This window comes from Triticum dicoccoides, chromosome 2B (assembly GCF_002162155.2).
Source record: "Triticum dicoccoides isolate Atlit2015 ecotype Zavitan chromosome 2B, WEW_v2.0, whole genome shotgun sequence".
In the NCBI taxonomy this organism is placed as follows: Eukaryota; Viridiplantae; Streptophyta; class Magnoliopsida; order Poales; family Poaceae; genus Triticum; species Triticum dicoccoides.
The window spans coordinates 160,570,374-160,578,898 of NC_041383.1; the positions used below are offsets into that span (position 1 = coordinate 160,570,374).

Consider the following 8,525-nt stretch of genomic DNA (forward strand, 5'->3'; position numbering starts at 1 on the left):
TTCCACAACAAAAATCTTCCGGCTGAGCCATCTAAACGTTTTCTTTCATGCCACCATTTGGAAATGTCGTTTTAACATCCATTTGGTGCAGTTCTAGGTCGTAATGAGCTACTAATGTCATTATGATTCTGAAAGAATCCTTAGCTGACACAGGAGAGAAGGTTTGCTTATAGTCAATTCCTTCTCTCTGTGTATACCCTTTTGGCACTAGCCTTGCCTTGAACCATTCGACATTCCCTTTGGAATCACACTTGGTTTTGTAGACCCACTTGCAACCTACTTTCTTAACTCCATCGGGAACTTCTACTAACTCCCTAACGTCTTTTGAGCACATAGATTTCAACTTGTCTTCCATGGCAACCAACCACTTGGACACATTTTTGCTTTTAATGGCTTCCTTATAAGAGGTTGGATCCTCCACCTTTTCCATATCATTCATATCCTCAATCATGAAAGTAACAATAATCATCTGATATGGCTTTGTTACTCTCATGTCGTGGTGTACCCACAGGAGGAGGTGGTGGTGGTACATCATTATTTTCCTAGTGGTCCTCATTTGTGTCTGGATTTTCATTATTAGTCTCTGGATCACCATTTGACCGAGGAACTGAACCGTGAGATTCAGGATCATCAGATGTCACATTTCTTCGTATTGAAAAAAACCTTGGATAATCGGGGATGGTGCACAAACCAGCTTCTCCTCAAGATCGATCTCCCTTAAATTTGCGACCTTATTATCCTCAAAAAAATACCGCTTGTCTAGTCTCCACAAACTTGGTGGTATGACTTGGACAATAAAAACAATATCCCTTTCCCCTATGAGGGTATCCAACAAAGAAATAGCTAACTGTTTTTGGATCCAATTTCTTATCCTTGCATAGAGTTAGCAACGTGAGTGGTTGCGCCTAAATCAATCCACCATGACTTTATAGAAATATCGACATAAAGAGATTCATCTACAGAAATTATTTCATCGGTACCTCTTTTGTTCATCCATTTTAGAAAGCCTGGGCAGTCTCTTTGGTAGTGTCCCTCCTGCATGCAGAAGTTACAAGCATTTTCTCCAGCAGTGGAGCTGCTAGGAGCAGAAGAAGAGCCGCCGGGTTCTTTACCCTCGAATGGCTTAGGGCCTTCTTTCTTGAATTGGTTTTTCTGAGGCTTAGGGAAACCTTGCCCTCATGCTTTCTCTTGTTAGAGCCAACATGAGAAACATGGTCTTTCTTCTGTCTCATTATCCTCTCTTCCTCCTAGACGATCCTTGCGGTCATCTCACTAAGTGGCCATTTTTCCTTTAGAGAGTTATATTTGACCTTAAATTGTTCAAATTCCTCTGGAAGAGACTCAAGAATCATTATTACAAGAAGACCTTCACTTAAAGAACACTCCAAAGCTGTAAGCTTGGTGAAAGCGTTCACCGGCCTTAGTATGTGCTACCTAACATTTCCGTCAATAGTGTATTTTTGCAGAAGCTTAGTAAAAATATCATGAGCATACACTTTGTCCGAGCCTTTAAATTGTTCCTCCATTTCAGCGACGAATTCTTTAGCAGTGTCTTTCTTAGGGAGTGCCTCAGAAATGTCCGGTGATATTGTCGCTTTCATGATGTGAAGCGCAATATGGTTGGACTTGTTCCATTTTTCCATCTTGACATCATAGTCCTTTTTGAGTTCTGGATACCCTATAACACCTTCCACGGGTGCTATAGGTTTTTCTTCCCTCAAGGCATAATCAAACTCATTACAACCCAAACATAATTTGTCTTGGGACTTCCAACACGGGAAGTTACTCCCCATAAGTGGTTCGATCATGTCGGACCGAAATGGAGCGGAAGCTGAAATTATCATAAAAATTCACAAGTAAACTTGCATGATTATAAATTTACATTGGTAAAATAACAAGCATGCCAAGGATTTAATTTCAACTCCATGTCATATCACCGTTGGGAAGAAAAGGCATGGAACTAAAATATCATAAAGTGACAACTCATGATAATAAAACAACGATGGTCTGAATTAAAATTAGAGTCATTTCATTCTCAATTTAAACATCAACATTAAAAAATATCATTATTTTTTATGTCTAAAAAGTATCCATCATGCAAACATGTCGTAAATTCCAAATAAAAGATCTCGTTGGTTCAAAATTACTCGGAATAATAACATGTTTTAATTCATCATATCTCAGGAATTTTCTGGCTAAAATAGTGCAAAAACATAATGTGTATTAACTGAAAATGCAGTGGAAAAGACAGAAAATGGCCAAAATGTATATGTGCCCGAAATACCCATAGCTACACGTAAAACGGTCCAACCCAGCAGAAGAAAACATTAAAAGAAAAAATAACTTTCCACTGGACTGAAATAACCTGGGCCGCAGCCCACGGCCGGACATGGCCATTAAGCTCCCGAAGGCCCAACTCGGAGCTCAGCGCAATGATGAACCGTCGGATCTAAACGGACGGTTCGATTTGATCCCGATCGGAAAAAACTTGCTCTCGTGCTAACCCGAGACCATTTCCTCCCCTCCTCCCTGATTCTCACTCTCTGGCAGAGTGATGACGTTCGACGGCGGCCCAAAAGGCGCGCCGGCCATGGCGGCTGCGTTCGCTGGAGGAGCGTGCCGCAGGATGAATTCCGCACGCTCCTTCGTCGAACGTGGCCCCGGTGTCCGCGCGCATGGCGTTTCAGGAAGGGAGGAGAGAAGCCGGCCACCACGACATGAGGGGCTACGGCGACCCGCACGGTGTCGGCCACACAGAAGGTCGACCATTTGAGCGGCGGCGGTGGCTTAGAATCGTTTTGCGCAACACATAGTATCATAAGGTAGTATCATGCATATAATACCAGTGTATGATACTACCTCCCTAATGCATAGTATCTTTTATTAGTATCATAGATGACTTTATGTATTGCCATGCATGACACATAGTAGCATAGCATTTATTATAAAACGCTATCATGATATGATACTCAACTCTCTCTATATTCATTTAATTCTATGCCACCTCTGTTGGATCTAATGCATCACTAGGATGCCAACAGTATGATGAAATTTCATCTAGATCACCTAAAACAATATGAACATGGATGGGTTTAGAGATCCTCTACATGTCACAGAGGTCGACATGATCGCCTGCTCTGTCAGAGAGGTAGAGGGCCTCCTCAACGTCCTGATGCCCTCAGGACGCCACCGTCATTGTCCGGGGACGACAACGGCGGCTCGAGTGGGTCTTCCCGTCGCTGCAGCACCCCTAATCGGATGGGGTGAGAGAATATCGGGAGGAGAGAAACCGTACGTGAATTGTGATCTCGCAGGCAGCCAACCCTCTCCCGTACCCCCTTTTATCTAGCGCTAGCGACAGGGGACCTAAACCATCTGTTTGTTTGGGTGCCCCTGATCAGGTCACCTTAGTTGGGAGAAAAGTCCATGTACGTTGGTGCATGGATCCTCTTCCAGTAACGATATCTTTTCCTTTTTTCTGTTTGGCTAATAGATCTGCAATATTTTTGTTAATAGCTTACCAAGCTGACCACTTGGTGTTTGGCTAATAGATCTAACTACATGTACAACCGTCACATCAAAACCAACAACCTCATCAACATTGCCTAATTGGCATGCATAATACTAGCTATAATACTACCATTACAACCAGCCTAAGGTGCATTGACATCTTAACATGTTAAGGCATGGTTACGCGCCATGGACTAAAAGCTTGCAGGACGCAACCTTAGGCCTCATTTGGTTTCACAGTTCCCCCCCGGGATCCCTTCTTGTTCCCCGGGCTGGGAACCCATGAGCCAAGTTGGCCCTGGGTGATCTACCCGGCCATTTGGTGGCCCACGATATCGGGGTAGCCCGGCCCCTTCCACGTATTTTCCCTGGGAGAACGTTCCACGCCTGGAGTGGCCGGGGAGGAAACCCTCGATCTCTTGGTATCGCGAACGAGAGGCGGCAGCGGCGGCAAGATCCAAGCATGACGCGCCACCACGCTCCGCCCTCCTCCGGAGCTTCGCCCGACAACTAGAAGCGACGCACCACCACGCTCCGGCCTGTACCTCCATGCTCTGTCCCTCCGGTGGGGGCGACGACGATCGGGCTCGTCACCCCCTTCTTCCCGGATCTTGTCTCTCCCTCGAAGCATTACTCACCTCCGGCAAAGACGATAGCCATAGATCATCCTCCTCTTTCTCATCAAGGTTATCCCCTCCTCCTCCTCTTCCACTCACTATTTTTCTTTGCCATAGTGGTTCCTTTCCTGCTACACGCACTGACGAGCGTCTATACAGATCAAGGGACCTCCTCTCCTGTTTGAGGTTTGTACCCTGACCCCAAGTGAGCAGTTGTACTGAAGAACATCGAATGCTTTGAAGTGCTCTATCTAATCCTGACATCACAAGTGAGCACATCCACCTTTACCTCCCTGTGATGCTAATCTATATGCACAATGTTCTAGTATATTGTGAAGATGGCAAATTTGTTTGTAGGTGGGTTCGTTCAAGGAGGTAGGATTGACGCAAAATGGTAGTTGAATGACACATGAGATGAACTATATCATAGAAAGCTCGGTGGTTACTATGGTTGTAGGTGGGATGGGTCTGCTGTTGTTTTGGTTTGGGTGGGTAGCTGAACTTGTTTGGGTGGAAGAAGATTTTGCTTGCTGGGTTAAGATCGTTGATGGCAATAAAACACTAGTTCAGTTTTTTTGGCGATGAAAAACTAGTTGAGTTGAGCTTGTTTGTTTTTTTGGTACCCATTGTGTACTAGTTGAGTGAAGGTTGCTTGTGTAGACTATATATGCAAGTCTGATGGATACTGCTTTTGTTGCTCCTATTGGTCCCTAATCTCTAGTTGCTGCTGTTGCGGGAAAAAAATGTTCGTCTGCTCCTTGATGGATATGATGTGATGCCATTCTTTGGTTGATGAATACTACACTTGTTTTATCGATTTGTCGTTGTGGCTAGCTGGCCGGAGTTCACATCTCTTTGACTGACTGACTACAGTTGATTTGTCACTCTGTCGATTTGAGGTGTTACTACCTTGTATCGTTTGAGGTGTTACTACTGAGTCCAGTCACATACTTGTTGTAGTTTTGTTTGTTCGTTCATTTCAACCTGTGCTACCTACTGCCAAAATTTGATTGATCCTCCTAACTGATCATTGTTTTCTAGTAGGTATTGATTTGTGGGCCAACTCTATTTAGTTATCTATATGTAGCTATTCATTATTTTATCATGTTTCAAATGCAGGTGCTCTGATATTAGAAGTTGGCTTTATCCAAAGACTTTGTGTTCAATTGCTTGGTGCCTTTTGATTCGTCGATCATTGAGAAGTTTTCACTCGGAGCAAGAAAGGTATGTGACGCAGTCATCCCTTTGACATGGCCACTGAGGAAGCTTAAATTATGCAAAACTACTGCTCTTGTGATGTTGTTTTTCTCTGCCTAGTATTGAAAGTGGTCTTATTTTAGTATATGAGAAAACTGATGCTCTTAATTATGTATGTAGATGTTACAATAGAAATGGTATTATCTTTGTATTCACTCCTGAGCTTCCTAGGCTCCTAGCTATTGGTTCTTTGCAGCCATAATAGAGATGGTATTATTATTGCTTTATTTATAATTATTACCATTGTATTAATTTTGTTTTCATTAGGTATAATAGTGATGGATTGTAGGAGAAATAAAATTATTAAGATTATCTCGCAAGAACAAGAAGAAGACGATGAACTATTTTTCCTTTTGGTTCCCGCTTTATATGTTTCCCTTTATGAGGAAAAGCATCCAGTTCACACACCATCTTTATCCGGGGCTGCAAAGGTTAAGGAAATATTAGAAGGCCACGAGAGTTGGTCTAGGGTTGAGTTTCGGATGGAACCTGAGATTTTCAAGTCTATCATGGATTACCTTAGAAGAGAGAATCTACTGAAGGGTACGTCGCGTGTTGCTATCGAGGAGCAGTTGGCAATGTTCATGTACATGATTTCGCACAATGCTAGTAATCAAGATCTACAAAAATACTTCCAACACAGCGCAGAAACAATTCATAGGAAGGTAAACATGATTTTTGACTTAATTCCAACTCTAGCCCAAAGATTTATAAAGATTCCAAGTTCACTCCAGCACCACCCGAAGATTGTTTTGAACAACCGTTATTGGCCTTATTTCCAGGTGAACCACTACACACACATCTCCATATCAATGGAATTTTTGAAACTTCTCCACATAGATTTCTAAACCTACCAACTTTGTTATTTCTTTTTCAATGTGCAGAACTGCATTGGTGCTATAGATGGAACACATATCCCCATCACTATTGCTGAAGATAAGCCCCCCATTTAGGAATAGGAAAGGAACCCTCTCACAGAATGTCATGGTTGCATGTGATTTTGATCTGAATTTCACATTTATTTCATGTGGGTGGGAAGGGTCCGCATCAGATGCAGGAGTTCTTCATTCTGCTATTAGCAAGGGATTTCATGTGCTAGATGGAAAATGTTATCTCATAGATGGTGGATATGCAAACACGCCTTCTTTTCTTGCACCATATCGAGGAGTTCGGTATCACCCGAGTGAATTTAGGAGGCGACACTCATCTAATACAGGCTATGCAGACCATAGGGAGATGTTCAACCATACCCATGCAATCCTCCGGAACCACATCGAAAGGAACATTTGTGTTCTGAAAAAACGCTTCCCTATCTTGAAAGTGGGCAATCACTACCCAATAGAGTCACAAATCAAGATTTCGGCGGCATGTGCTGTATTCCATTACATCATTAGAGCTCAAAGTGGTGATGAGGCATGGTTGGATCACCAACCACCGTTAATTCCACCAGAAACATATGTTGATGTTCCAGAGGGAGATGATGTCAACCAACATCATCACAATGAGGCAAACGATGGAAACACTCTTAGAGATCAGATCGCGGTGCAAATGTGGGCTGATTATAACAACTAGTCGGACATGAGTTTATTTTGTAATTTTTTTCTCACCTTTTCTTAGGTAAAGTAGTGGTAGAGTGAAATTTAACTAGTACCCCATTGTTGGTTCAATAATGTAGCTATGGCAGCGCCTAGGGCATCTTGGGACCATGCATACGAGAAAGGTCTTGTTGGTATAATGCTTGACCACAACAATCCCATTTATCAAGGTCAAAATGGGTGGACTACTGAAGGGTGGACTAGAATGACAAATACATTCAATCAGAAATTTCCACTAGCTCATTTCACCAAGCAACAAATCCAAGAGAAGGATAAGGATTTAAAAGGCAGTGAGAGACTCTCGGAAACAGAGTGGCACGGGATGGGATGATACACTTTGCATGATCATCGTTGAACCTGTAATATGGGATAAACTTATCAAGGTTAGCTCTTTTCTTGATATATTGTTTGTTCACTGCCATTCGTGCTCTTCAAGACATTGTTTTATTGATCCCAACCATACAATGTTGTTGCATTCAATAGGATAATCCAAGGGTAAAGAAGTTCCGTTCAAAACCATTCATGATCTTCAAGTCATTGGCTACACTACATGAAGGTGTGTTTCCTATATCATGTGTTTCCGTCGACCCTACATATTAAATCCTTTTCATTCTTGCTTTAATTATATAGTATTTGTGAGATTGTTGAGATACTTGTATTTTTTCATGTTTCTAAGAGAACATGCTGATATGTTTCTTTTTTTTGGAGCAGGAAGTATTGCTTCAGGAGACTTGAACTTTGTATCAATTCCGCAAGTGGATCTCACAAGCGATGCCATTTCTCCTATGGATTCCTCTACCAATGATTTGAACCATATCTCCTCTACCAATGTTGATGATGGTATGTCCTCATATGATCTACAAGGGCAAGGGGCATCAAGAAGAGATGAACCTGAAGCTACAACATCTACCAACTCTGAACAAAAGGGAGCACTGCCTGTGAAAAAGAGGAAGCAAAGCCAGATCGCTGTTGTACTTGAGGATTACATGGATTTTCGGAAGAAACAATCTGCAAAACTGGTTGACGAGTTGAAGGAATCAAAGCAAGATGGCATCTTCTCGATTGGAAACTGTATGGCTGCGCTAGAACCAATGGAAGATCTATCAGTTGCAGAAAAAGCAAAGGCACTGCGGCTTTTCAAATGCCCAATGAATCGAGAAATATTCATTAATACCAAGGACTCAAATCTTCGGCTTTATTGGTTGAAGGAGGAGATTTCTGAGATGTAAATGGCATAAGGTGTGTAACCAGTTCACCTTCTTGTTTTGCACTACATCCATTTATATTTATTTACTTTGTGGCATTATTGACTGGAGCTTTGTATAAGCTTGTTTCTCTCTGTTAATCGATGATAGATAAGCAAATACAAAACACACTTCATTCTTTAAAACTGACTAGAAGAGCCACACATTTGGAGAAATGTTACTGCCCTTTGTTTGGTACTTTCTGTGTACCTTTAAAAGCTTGTTAGTGATACTTAATTTGGTGGCCTCCTCCCATTGGTTTCACCTCCTATTGCCTCATAAATCACCTAACAACAATATAT

General features: G+C 42.2%; 1 pseudogene; it reads left to right on the forward strand.

Annotated features, from left to right (window-relative positions):
- The first annotated feature begins 5,252 nt into the window (after positions 1 to 5,252).
- On the forward strand, positions 5,253 to 8,208 carry LOC119360720 (annotated as a pseudogene).
- The last annotated feature ends 317 nt before the right edge of the window (positions 8,209 to 8,525 follow it).